The sequence below is a fragment of the Notothenia coriiceps genome, unplaced genomic scaffold (assembly GCF_000735185.1).
Source record: "Notothenia coriiceps isolate Sejong01 unplaced genomic scaffold, NC01 NC01_scaffold00036396, whole genome shotgun sequence".
NCBI lineage: Eukaryota > Metazoa > Chordata > Actinopteri > Perciformes > Nototheniidae > Notothenia > Notothenia coriiceps.
In genome coordinates this window covers 59989-73726 of record NW_011369097.1, presented here as the reverse complement: position 1 = coordinate 73726, position 13738 = coordinate 59989, and the positions used below count along the sequence as shown (strand labels likewise).

At 41.1% G+C, this 13738-nt stretch overlaps 1 protein-coding gene across 1 annotated transcript in view; it reads right to left on the bottom strand.

Annotated features, from left to right (window-relative positions):
• The window catches only part of tmem200b (transmembrane protein 200B), a 461151-nt gene extending 454332 nt beyond the window's left edge, over window positions 1-6819 (bottom strand). Inside the window, exon 1 of the mRNA XM_010792266.1 lies at window positions 6591-6819. The gene's annotated coding sequence lies outside the window, so the exon portion shown is untranslated. The remainder of the gene's footprint in view (window positions 1-6590) is intronic.
• Between the last annotated feature and the right edge of the window lie 6919 nt (window positions 6820-13738).

Genomic DNA, 13738 nt, shown 5'->3' with positions numbered 1-13738 from the left:
GTTCTACTTATGAACTAAGTTTTTATGTATATATAATTTAATTGTTCGGTGTAAACCTTGTTTATTGTAACGAAAATAAATATTAATTATTTATTAGAATTGTAGTTTCTTTGTTGTCACACAAATTGTTTAGCATAATTTATTACACTATTTGTCTTGACATTTGTCTTATCGATTTGAAATTGTCTTATTTATGAGTAGAGATTGTTTGGGTCCTATTAACACAATTGAGACACACACGACGGATCGTTATGTATCGTGGACTCACCTTTGCAATGAGCACCTACCCCGATTGTCTCGACGATCTTTCTGTCTAGCTGGCCACGTAGGGGCAAGACCTAACACCACGTGCGATTTCACATCCTGTTATCGACACAATGGCGGGAATGTACGATTTGAGAATACTTGAAAAACCCGTTGCTGTGAACAGTTCTAGCTCTGCCCAATTTCAAAAAAATTGGTGTGGGAGCCTCGCGCAAGAGAGGCGGTAGAGGCGTCACACAAACGACGTACATCGTCGCACACATCACATTTGACGGGGCGGGGAGGGTGTGTCTGCCCCCTCTCTTCTAGAGCAGACTAGCTTATTATTAGTGTATCTGCGTTAAACAAAAGAAAAGCGTACAATCTCTTTGATCCAACCGCTGTGATTCTGACGCTAATATTACAAAAAATCCGTTGTTATGGTACTGTTATATAAAAAAATTTACAGAGGTCATGGCTATTTTCGGTTATTGCACCTCGAATTGCCGCGGGCATTTTGTGTTCACTACTGCAGTGGTTGCTTAGCTGATGACTTAAAAACAACCCGTTGATTAAAACCATTATCTAAAATTAGCTAATTCGCTAATCAACAACGGTGGGGATCCCAATTTCATTAGACAATGAGGGATTCGGACTTTATTTCGGTCGAAGGATGTGACCCTCATACTAAGGTCTAGATGACCTTGTAGAACCCTCTTTTGTTATTTAGTAAGAAAAAATCTTATTAGTCACTTTAGGGTGTTTCTCGGCAAACTTCTGTAGTACTAGTTCACTGAGTACAATCCCAAGTTTCTCTAGAAGGGTCCTGGCGCGGCAGTGTCCTCTTCCAATCGAAATCAGTTTCTCAAAAACCCGATGACCGGAAGGCCGAAGTTTATATCGGTTTGGAAAGATAAAAATAATTAAAGAATTTTACGTAGTACCAACCTAAATATATATCCGGAGATGAGAACGGTCGGAGAAGTTTCACGAAGACCTGATGTACGGTTGAAAAGTGATAAGTGTGATCCGAACCCGGCCCATACTGCCATAATGCCAGTATGGCTCCATAAAAGCTTTAGGGCAGCCATCACTAAAGTTATGTGCACTGCAGTGTCTGACACGGCGGTTAGTGTCTACGCAAAGTAAGATAATGTGACTGTGCCTCATAAACTGTCCCTGCTGTAGACCAACATTACGTGTCGTGCGCGGTCGTCTACTCCGTCCTCCCGTCAGGCAGAAAGGCGAGAGTCTCGAGTCCGTGTCCGACTCGACTCGTTACACTACCGCCAGTCGTAAACGGCCGGGCCTTGGAGCCTGTTTGATCATTTTTTCTTTTACGGAGACGCGGACAAACCCTATAAAAACCCTAGGTGTTAGTTTCCACATGCCTAAAACAACCTCAAACTAAATCTAAAAGTTGATGGCTAAATAAGAGCGTTTGAGAAATTGTGCAAGGCATACAGTAATAGTCCGAATAGTCGATTAATCGTTTCATTAATCGATAGATTAATCGATTATCAAATTAGTCGTTTGTTGCAGCCCTACTTTTAACAGATACAAATAAGGTAACTGGATTCTAGGTAACTGGATTACTAGCAAGATTAAAATGTTGCAATACGTTTTGAAATAATAATATAATAATTGAAATAATAAATAATAGTTGTCCGGTGCCTTGCTCAAGGGCACCACGGCAGGGCCCAAGAGGTGAACTGGGACCCCTCCAAGTACCAGTCGTCACTCCATATGTTCTGTTTTGGGACTTGAACCGGCGACCTTAGCTCCCAGTCCAAGCCCCTACTGACTGAGCGGCCGGACATATAAGAATGGAGACATGTCCCAGCAGAGACACTAAATACAAATATGAACCTGAAAATTAGACTAACGTGGCCCTTTTAATAGGACACATCTTAATATTAAATATCTTGGTTTTCTTCTTTTCTAAGGTCACCTTGTTCTGATGTCTTACATAATACACTAAAGCAAAAAACATCTTATTGTTATGTTTTCAATGCATTTGATATTGAGGTATTCCAAAACTAACAGTAATTAATCAGGTTAAAATAATACTTCTGCATACAGTATGTGACAATGTAAGTGTTGCACGGCCAGATACGGCTTGAGAAGCTGACTCAGATAAGGAAATATATGATATATTATGATATGATATGATCGATGATGCTATTGATGATATGATATGAATGATAAGTGCGACACGTCGGCATCTTCCCTGCATGCGGCAGTTTAAACTGTATTTCCTTTATCCTGTAATATTACTTGATAGCTTTAAACTCTGCACACTGAGCTCTGATTGGTCAGCAGGCGATGCTTTCACTGAGTTGATCTCTTATCTGGAACATAACCTGCTCCGGAGCAGGTTAGGTGTTAAGCATAAGTTACCATGGAGATCTACCCCGGTAAGAAGTGAACCAGCGTCGTAGGACCGGAAACCCAGAGTTAACCCTGAAGTTACCTCGCTAACCGAAAATCCTGCTTCGTAGTACAGGCCACTGGTCTACGTGTTGTATCTCACCAGCGACCCCAGCTCTGTACAGCTGAATTATTCAGGAAGCATACGTCAAACCTGGGGAGTCCAGAGCCCAGAGCCTCTCACATGAAGCACACATCTGGATTCAGAGTCTGCTGTAGATACAACCAAATACTTTCCTTCTGTTACGTTTTGTGTCTGTCATCATCACACAGGGATGCCTGGAAACCAGCAGTATTCAGCCCCATTAGTCAGCGGTTGTATATCACGCACAGTCCTTCTCCAATGCTAATCACCATTGAAAATAATTAGAGTGAAATTCCTCAGACTGTTCCAAACCTTCCTGGTCCGTGTGGAGCTTGTAAATTCAACAAGGTATTCTAAATTAAAGAAACGCTTGCACATGTGCTATTCTTCTCCACTTCCCACATTGTCATAAACAAAGCAGGGTGAAATGGAAAATCAGCTTCTAACATTGTGAGGTCCTGAGTGTTGCAATCAGAGTCAAACGTTCTCACCCTGCTGAATATCACACATCAACGCTGAGTCACTGCTCCGTCTCCCCCTGCAAATATTAAGACCCAGGCAAAAACGGAATTCGCTTTTGTCACCTACAATACGAGAGACTACTAACTAAGCAAGCCAAAATGGTTTATTTGGGAAATATACAAAAGATTTAAGTTAGCAAAATGGCCTTGTTAGTACACTTTTGTTTATGTATGTCAACACATTAATAATACTCATGCTACTTCAGGTCCACACAACATTCAGTGTATCTACACCTTCCATATAAACAGTGGGTAAAAGAGAATTACTCCCAGTGTGAGAAAAAGTTTTTAGACAGTACTTGTCCATGGACAAGTGAGTTTGGCAATTTACTTGTCCGAATACATTTTTCACTTGTCCAGAATGGACACAAATTGGGGCCACTGGAATCTTCTTCTTTGCCATCGTATTTTACATTTTCCCACGGTTTTTACGACACCGCTAACGTAAGTGAGCGGTAAGATTTTACTGCATCACGCATAGGGTTGGGTATCGTTTGGATTTTAACGATTCCGGTTCTGCTTTTCGATACCAGTTATTTTCGGTTCTCGATTCCGGTTCTTTGAGAGGGTAAAAATAAGTCCCATGACAAACTGGGAGAAAAATATATTTATGAAAACATTAAGTCAAATCTGTATTCCTATTTACAAATCACTTCATACTGTTTAATTCCTTACGGTTATTAAATACAATTATATACAAATAATCTCTGCATTGTTTAGTTAGTTCTAAGTGGTGCAGTTTGAGAATGGACAATTGGCCCAGTCTCCTCTGATGTTACACTGCAACCTGCCTGTGAGACAGAGTCCAACCACAGTCTGTGTGTCCAACACATGTCCTGCAACACACATGCTGCAACCTTCCTGTGAGACAGAGTCCAACCACAAATGTCCAACACATAGGCCTAATAATAATAATAATAATAATATTTATAGCCTGCTATAGGCCTAGCGCTTTTCTACAACTCAAAGACGCTTGCACGCTTACACATGTCCTGCAATACACATGCTGCAGCTGCCCAGCTGCTCACTGTTTGTAAAAGTAAATAAATAGTATTTTCATTTCAATAATGTACTTTCTATACCCTGCTTCATAAACAATACTGACATCCCTGTGCTCCTCCGAGTCTGGGTGTCCGGGGATGTGAGGACAGCGCGAGGACACAGACAGGGAGGCTGCTTCACTTCATAAAGGAAATGTCGGTCAATATTAACAACACAGGAGCTAAAACGCTTAATAATCTTCATTACGTGTTAGAGAAAGAACATAAGAAAGTTTGACAAAGATGGCTGTTAAACGGGCAGCGGATCCGCTGTGTGTAGAAAGAGAGAGAGAGAGAGAGAGAGAGAGAGAGAGAGAGAGACGCTGAGCCGCAACGTGCAGCGATCAGTTGATGCGGAGCATAGAGAGAGAGAGAGCTGCGGTCCGCGGGGCTCGGCCTCGCCTCCTGTCCTCACAACTCTTATCAATCCCGGGACCGGACAATTGTTATTTGTTACTACTCGGAACCGAGTTTTGCTTCCCAACCCTGCCACTGTGCTACACTTCCCGCCCCGCCCCGCCCAACTGTACAGAAAGCGGCGAGATGCATTTCCTTAGGAATCGACAAGCAGAACCGAAACTAACATTTATAAACGAACAATGGCGGACACTTACAATTTGTGAATGAGTTCTGCCTTTTGTAAAATGAATTTATCAATAATTGGTCAATAAATCAGGGCGAAAAACGTCACTTGTCCGCCGGACAAGTCAATTGAAAGATCTACTTGTCCGATATTGTAAATAACACGTCCCGGACGGTGGGACGTGTACTTTTTCGCACACTGACTCCCCAGCTTTAAAGGTTCAAAACATATCTCAGACTCAGGAAGTGTCATCATCTTATTCAGCTTCTGAATTATTTAGTTTACAAAACTGTCAAACTGTGTCTCTCGACTGAGTTTTCCTATCCATCCTAACAGTCTGTTCATCCCAAACCCAGAGCAATTTTAAATGCTTGATTTGGTAAATTTGAATATTATTTACCTTGTTGTTATATTTACATAAACAGTGGTGGAATGTAACTAGTTCTTCTTTCTGTGCAACTTTATATTTCTACTCCACTAATAAAATATATTGTACGTTTTCTTACACTTCATTTACTTTGAAGCTTTATTAACTTGTTCCTCATAGATTCAGATTTGTACATACACAACACATAACCACATAACTGTGATGTAGATTAAAATAAATCAGAAGACAACAAAGTATAGTAATTAAAAGTATGTTTTTGCATAAGAAACATTTCACAGTTCCAGCTTCTGAAATGTCAAGATATTTTTCCCTTAAAAATTTCAATTTAAAAAACATAACGTTTTTTTCTAGTATATATAGATTTTTTTCAACACAGCAGCATATATATGTCTCTCTCAATGATTTTTACACATCTCTCTCTCTCTTCCTGTGCACCCACACAGAATACCATAATATATTTATTATTAAATTAAATTAAAATGTTATAATTTTATACAGCCAAACCGAACAACTATACTCTGAGTGTTAACAATTTAAAAACAAATGTGAATATTTTAACCTTCGCACTGACTGTGTGTCATCACATAGGTCAGCTATATTGTCTATATCTGAAACACAGCACAGGTAGTACAGCTGTTTTGAATAAGACATTAGTCATGCAGTTGAAACGTTTGTATGTCTTAATTACTTTAATGTGAGCTTAACCTCATATCACACTATCATGCTATCTTGTTGGACACCAGTAGCATAAGTGCAGAAGATGATGAAACACTGAAATATTAATACAACAGTAGTATTCCATCTGTATGCTCCTATCCTCCTGGATTCTGACTGCAGTAACACAGATGAAAGCAGCAGGACAACACAGTGTGCTGCTCGCAGACTGACACACACAGGATGGATGGAGCAGAGAGAACACACACTGGAGAAAAAGAGTGTCTCCAGTCTGTAAAATATATATATTTTATCGCAGTGGTTTTGCTTATGTGGAGTATTTGTTTCCCCTCCGTGTTTTTGCACACACTGCATTGGCTCATTCTCATTCTGTTCAGATCCTGCTTGCAGCCAGCAGAGGAAGCTGATCTGGAGCCAGTTCACTCCTGGGGAGCCACATGTTGTGCTTCATGATGTGAATAGAAAGACACAATGTATGGAGACAATGCCTTACAGTTGCGATGCAACACAAGCTGTTATTGATAAGGCAGCTCCCCGTCTGACATCATCTCCAATCAAATCAATGCGAGAAAAACCCAGAGCTTGTTCAATCGACAGAAAGAATGCGTTATAATTATATATGTACCTTAAGGATGGACTGCTGCTGTATGGGGGCTACAGACAGTCTGCTGCATTCCTCCACACTGTCTGCCTCAGTGACAGGACTCACAGTAACGTTTCTCTCATACTCTAACAGACCTCAGGAGTTCTCCGCAGCTTTTGAAAACTTGCCTGTATTCCTCGGATCCTGTTGCAGCTCGTTCATAGTTGGAGCTCAGAACATCCCGATCCTGTGGGGTGAACAGTCTCCAGGCTGTGCGGCACCCTGATGGTGGCATCCCCGCCGACACATCATCTCCTCACACCCATCAGGACTGAATGAAGACGACCTTTGTGAGGACAGGAGCCCAGCAGATCTCGCCGCTCTGCAGCCGCAGAGGGGCAGCTCTGTGAGGCAGACTGATGGACCTCCCCTTTACAATACACTGGGCTTTTCAAAATAAAAGCCGCACAAAGACTAACGTGACTGGATGTCTGAGTTTCTGGACGAGTCAGAAATGACTGGAATTATGTTCCCCAAAATCCGTGATGGAAATAAATATTAAATTAAATTACTTTTAATTCTTCTACTCCACTACAATTCAGAGACAAATGGTGTATTTTTACTCCAATACATATATTTAATACCTTTAGTTACTTTACAGTTTTGTATTAATGATGTTTATTTGATTTATTTATTTAACAGGGACAGTGCACATTAATCAACATTTCTGTAAATGAGTTGGCCAACTAAGCCAAGAAGAAATAAAAAAACATGCAACATACAGTACTGGAAATATTAATGAAAAAATTAAAACAATAAAACAAAACAAATTAAACAAAACAAAAAAAGTAAAAGAACATGATAAAACACAGGCAGTGTAGACATACAGTGGGTTGTAAGGTGCAGAAGAAGATCACTGTTGACAGAGCTGATTCCTCACTAACCATGTTTTGAATTGGGATTTAGATAAACTGAATTTAGTTTGGTCTCTGGTTGTAGATGGGATTGAGTTCCATTGCTGAGCCTTTAACAGAAAATGAAAAAGGACTGAAATAACTTTTCCTGAGTGGAATAATTCAATCTCCTCTCGCTGCTATCCTATTTACAGTTGTCTGTATGCAGTGGTGTAGTGGGGATTTTTTTACTGGGGGGACGCTATTTTAATTAGGTCATCCCAGACAATGCCACACAAGTGTGCACGCGCGCAGTGAAATCACAAAACGGGCAGACAGGTCAACAGAAACTACCGGTATGCTTAGTCCTAGTTACGGTACTGCAAAAAGCAGATGGCGCTGCGCTCAACACACACACAGACTCAAAACCATGGACACACTGGCACATAAATTACATAAACAATTTATAGGCCTAAATTGCATAAGCTACAGTATTGCAACTAAGCAGATCTCTCTCTCTCCAAATCTATTTAAAACTCATAACAAACAAACAAAATTCCCAAAGTTGTCCTGAAATTAACTTATTAAATAAACAAAACGAAAAATATAGCCTACTTATGCAAACAACATTGAATATGGACTTGAAATTATTCTGATTAGGCCTAGACTACATTGCAAATAAGCAGAAAGCGCTGCTTTTCACACGCACACACACACACACACACACACACACACACACACACACACACACACACACACACACACACACACACACACACACACACACACACACACACACACACAGACACACACTAACACACACACACACACACACACACACACACCNATTGGTTCATCCTGTGCATTGAGCTTAAAGGTGGGGTAGATAATTTTGGAGAAACCAGCTCTAGTGCGCTAGAATTTGAAAATACACAACCGGAAAAGAAAAAATCTGCCACTTCCTTCAGACTTCCTTACAGAGCCCCTCCTCCAACACACAAGAACATGACCAATGAGGGCACGAGATAAGTTTGTGCACAGATGGAAAGCTGACAGGCAGGTAGGCCATCCAATCATTTTAGCGGGCCGGCTAAAATGATTGGTCTTGCTTTTTACAGCGCTACGGCTTCCACAGATAATTTTTTTTTATGGATTTATTGTCAAAGCATTTCATATATTCATTGGTATCGGGATGCTAAGAGCATTCCATGGAATATAACAAAAAGTGTTTCCGAAATAAATTACATACCCCACCTTCAACTACCTTTGTTATAATAACACCATTTATTTATTTATTTTAAAACGTACTTACTACCACCTTACAAGGTTAAAATGAAGACACATGAACAACTGGGCCTGATCTCATATAAGTAGGCCTATGCGTTTATTTGTGCAAAAGTAAATTATGTTTAATAAGGGAAAATAAAAATCCCAGAATTCTAAATTCACCTACAACTTTATTACATAATATCCAAATAATATGAATACAAAATAATATATTAATGTTTAGGCAAATGGTGCTTTACAGTAAAACATGGGGTAGCTACACAAGCACAATGGAATTAAGTAAAGAGTTAGCTCTGTTATTTAGCTAAGCAGGACTGTGCTTCCCCCTTTGCTGCTAGCAGCTAACAGCTAACAGCTAACAACTAACATCTAACAACTAACAGCTATCAACTAGCTAACAGCTAACGACTATCAGCCTACGTGAACGAGCTCTCCTCAAGTCAATTTCAACACGGTCTGTTGTTCACAATGTTGTTGCTTTGTAATAGTTACATGCACACAAAAATAACTTTCTTCCAGAGGAATATCTCTGTTCTGTCACATATTTTAGTGATGCTATTGAATACAGAGTTCCACAGTTATGGAATAACTGCCCTTGTTGGTGTTGTAGACTTCTGAATAGCCACACACGTCCTCAGCTGTACAAAGGAAATACACTGTAAAGAAATGTTGCATAATATGCTAGCTGGCAACAGCCAATACCTGAATAGTTGATATGTTGGCTTATAGACAACAAAGGCTTTTAAATCTGAGCTAATGGGCTGGGCGTGGCTGCTTGAGGTCTTATTTGGGGTGGTTAGCAAAAGCTGTTGGAGTTGGATCATATAAAAGGAGAGAACCAAAACAATGAACTGAACATGGATAAAATCCATCTTATGGAGTTCCAATTACTATTGTTGTAACTAAAAACAAAACTCACACACACCTGGAAGATTAAGTTAAAAGAAAAAAAAACATTTGTGAAATGCTACTTATATTATGACTAGGCCTACACGGAAATGTTTACCACAATTATACATTTGAAATGTTATTCACTATTGAGTAGTCGCATGCTATAGCGGCTAACATGCAGAACGCTGTTCAGACATCTCCCTGACTATTTCCACTCTATTTCCACATGCCCCCCTTTCCAGCGGTGTCATCTCAGGCCACCGTTTCCACTGCTAGAAACTTTTCTTCTTCGTCGATGCTCCTGACGCCTGCCATCTCGCTCTCTGGCGCCACCCAACAAACAGAGGCTTCTATGCCAGTACAGCGACCCATTTCTGTTNAAGTTGTCGACAGACCCTGTCGAAATGTCGCTCCTCTGTTTTCATTGAAACAGCTCCTTATATCTGTTAGCGCAGCTTGCGTTGTTAGCATCTGGTGCTAGCAAGCTGCGCTAACAGATATAAGGAGCTGTTTCAATGAAAACAGAGGAGCGACATTTCGACAGGGTCTGTCGACAACTTCGCCGAGCACTTGACTTTATGCAGGCAGCCAGACAGTGGGACATTGTACGAAAAGTCAGCACACTCAGCACGGATAGTGCGCGCAACATGATTGCAGCATTCAGGCAGCTCCCGTTCGAGCACATGCCCTGAGTTGCACATAGCTCCAACGATCCATCACAGTGTCTCTCCACACACACACACACACACGCACACACACACACGCACACACACACACGCACACACACGCACGCACACACACGCACGCACGCACGCACGCGCGCGCACACACACACACACACACACACACACACACATACACACTTTGTATTGTATGAGAGAGGTTCCAGGTTGAATTGAGGCGGATATTTCTAATGTTCAGAGGTTGTTGTGTTTAATATTCATGAGAATATTTGTCATTGTTCAAATGATAATAAACAAACATTTGCATAAAGCATATTTGTCCACTCATATGTTGATAAGAGTATTAAAAACTTGAAAAATATCCCTCTAAGGTACATTTAGAACAGACACAAAATGATTAACTATGGTATGGACAATCATGCGATTAATCGCGATCAAATATTTTTAATCGACTGACAGCCCTAAAAAAAATGTCATCTGTGGAAGCCGTGGCGCTGTAAAAAGCACGACCAATCATCTGAGCCGGCCCGGCTAAAATAACTGGATGGCCTACCTGCCTGTCAGCCTTCCATCTGTGCACAAACTTATCTCGTGCCCTCATTGGTCATTGTGCGCGTTCGTTTGTGTTGGAGGAGGGGCTCTGTAAGGAAGTGGCAGATCTTTTCCGGTTGTGTATTTTCAAATTCTAGCGCACTAGAGCTGGTTTCTCCAAAATTATCTACCCCACCTTTAAGCTCAATGCACAGGATGAACCAATCAACCATTATACATCCATATTAACATATCTAGGACAGGTATTCTGTGCCAACCCCTCAATTGGATTCAAGTAGCGGGCAGACCAAACTCTGTCTAAGTAACACCCGACTCTCCCTTCTCACAAAAACAAATCCGTTATTTCAGTTTGATGCCTGTCAGGTCCACCTCTCTATCCGCCCTGTTTCTGAATTCCCACCAAAGTGTCAGACGGCGGGCGGGGGCTTTCCTGAGATTTAAAGATTTTTGATAAAGGTATGCGGTGAACTGAATGTTACCTGCCGCCCCATATTGCATTCCGGTGGATGCTTTAGCTGTTGGGAAACAGTGCCTCCTCTGTGCTGTGTCTCTGGGGAGGCCTATCATTTCACTCCTACCTGCCGGCGCTGACCCGCACATGGGCCGCAGAACAAGACCCTCTCTGTGTGTTCCTCTGTGGAAAGGTGCCCAGTGTGTGCTTGACCCGGGAGAGGGTTGTGATGCCTTGGCTAGGTTAACCCCTGTCATTCTACCCTTTAATGCCCGTGCACACAGGAATTTAACCTCTTGCGGATATTTTGCATTTGATTTCAGAGTATGAAGCTTCCTTAAATAGACCCATTCTTCAGAAAATACTGCACCCGATTTATCTTGACAGTGATTTCAAAGATTGCAAAGGCACTGTTTGTGTTATTGTACCTGCATTTGTCTGTCTTGATGTGGTAAACCTCTCCCACATGCCGCTACCAGCAGGTAAAACTAGCTCGGACCAGCAAATATTGGTATACTTTAGTACTCTGCATACTTCCCAGAATCCTCCCAGTATTTGGATAATTTGATCCAGTTACTTAATGGGAAAGACATGCACAGCAATCAGGAACGTAAAAAGAAGCATAATATGCTGAGAATGAAGAAACAAGAAAAGAAAATTAACGTTTTTTTAATCTACTTTAGAAACTTCAGATGCATTCATGATTAGGCTATTCTTAAATATATGAAAGTGTGAAAGAGTAAATGGTAAATGGATTGCATTTATGTAACATCTTCTAATCTTTGCAAACACTCAGAGCGATATTAAAGAGCAACTTGCAGGTTAGAGACACCAGTGAATAAATGTGTAGGAAAATGATGAATACACTAGATTTTCAAAAACATATACAGATATATACACTACAGTGACATCTGGTGTCGTTTTAGTAAGACATTTTCACTTCCGCATAAAAAAGCCTCGGCACGTGACCTCCCGCGTGTGACGTAACATGGGGGAGAGCGGCCGGTCTAACGTATGAATAAACATGGATCACAATGCTAGTTTTGACACAGAAGAGGTTGAAAATATATATTCGAATGCATATGATTATAATTATGAGCCTGCTATGCATCCAAGAGACCAGGAGCAGCCAAGGATTAGAAAAAATAACGGCCATCGGAGAGAAATGGAGCTTTGGTGTGTGGAGAACCAGTGGAGAACAGAGCAGCTGTCTTGGTGAGTGACCAGCGTTAGCTACATTTAATGTTAGCTAACGTCAGTCACATCACAACATTGTAAAGTTAGCAATCATATATCAGGCTATAACTAAAGTAGTATTGATAATATAGTAACGTTACTGGCAGGACTGTTGATACTGATCCATAACAGAAACTAATGGGCGTTACGTGAAACCCCGCAAAAGCGCACCGCATTTCGAGTCGATCTGTGAATTTATAAAGGGAAACCGGCGTAGGAAGTGCCTGTACGCACTTTCCTCCCCGGTAACGCAATGTTGGTGAATCGGAAATGCCGGAACATTTCCTGTACCTAGTTTTTGGATTTCTACTACGTAAGCAACCTTCCCACGTGAATCCTACACACGGCGTTATAAATGAGGCCCAGAGCATGTTCTACGATAATAGTTTATTTAAATTTTTAAGCCTTCGGGCCAAAATATCTTTCTGAGGGTGATTTATAGTAAATGCAGAGATGAAGTTTTAACAACTATACAGGGTATAACCCTGTAACATCATCCATCAGTTATCATTATAAATAATCTGTTTAATCAATTGGTGGTGTAAACTGCCTGCACTGATAGTAACACTGATAATTACAAGGTTAGTTTTGGTTTCCACAGAGCTTCAACAACCCACATTTAATAATTCCAGATGTGTTATTGGTTGGAGTCTTCAGCAGTCCCTGTGTATTGCTTTGAAATGCTTTACTTTTCTTTGGCACTGCAGCAACCAGAGGTGTCGTCCACAGAGCTATAAGACAGCGGCTCTCAGCTGTGCTGACCATTCCTGGTAACCTTCACTTTTCCCTCTACCCTCGCTCGGGAGAGTAATCCCTTCACCAGGGGAAGGTTACGGCAAGAGGATGTTTGATAAATTGTCCAAAAGTTGCCAAATGCTGTCTACACCTAATTAATCTGGGCCCTCATTTATAAAGCCTTGCCGTAACATTCACGTGGGAAGGTTGCTTACGTAGGAACAAAGCAAACTAAATACGGCACCAAGACATTTTCCGATTCATCAAACACTGCGTACCGGCCGTAGGGACGTGCGCTGCGGCAATGTCCTACGTCCGGTTTCCCTTTATAAATCAAAATCAACTCGAAATGCGGCGCAGCTTTTGCGGTTTCACTTAACGCGCATATTTGCCTATAAATAGTTCAAAGAAACCCCCGTATTAATATTCCATTTTGACTTATCTATGAAGAAGATTCAGGAA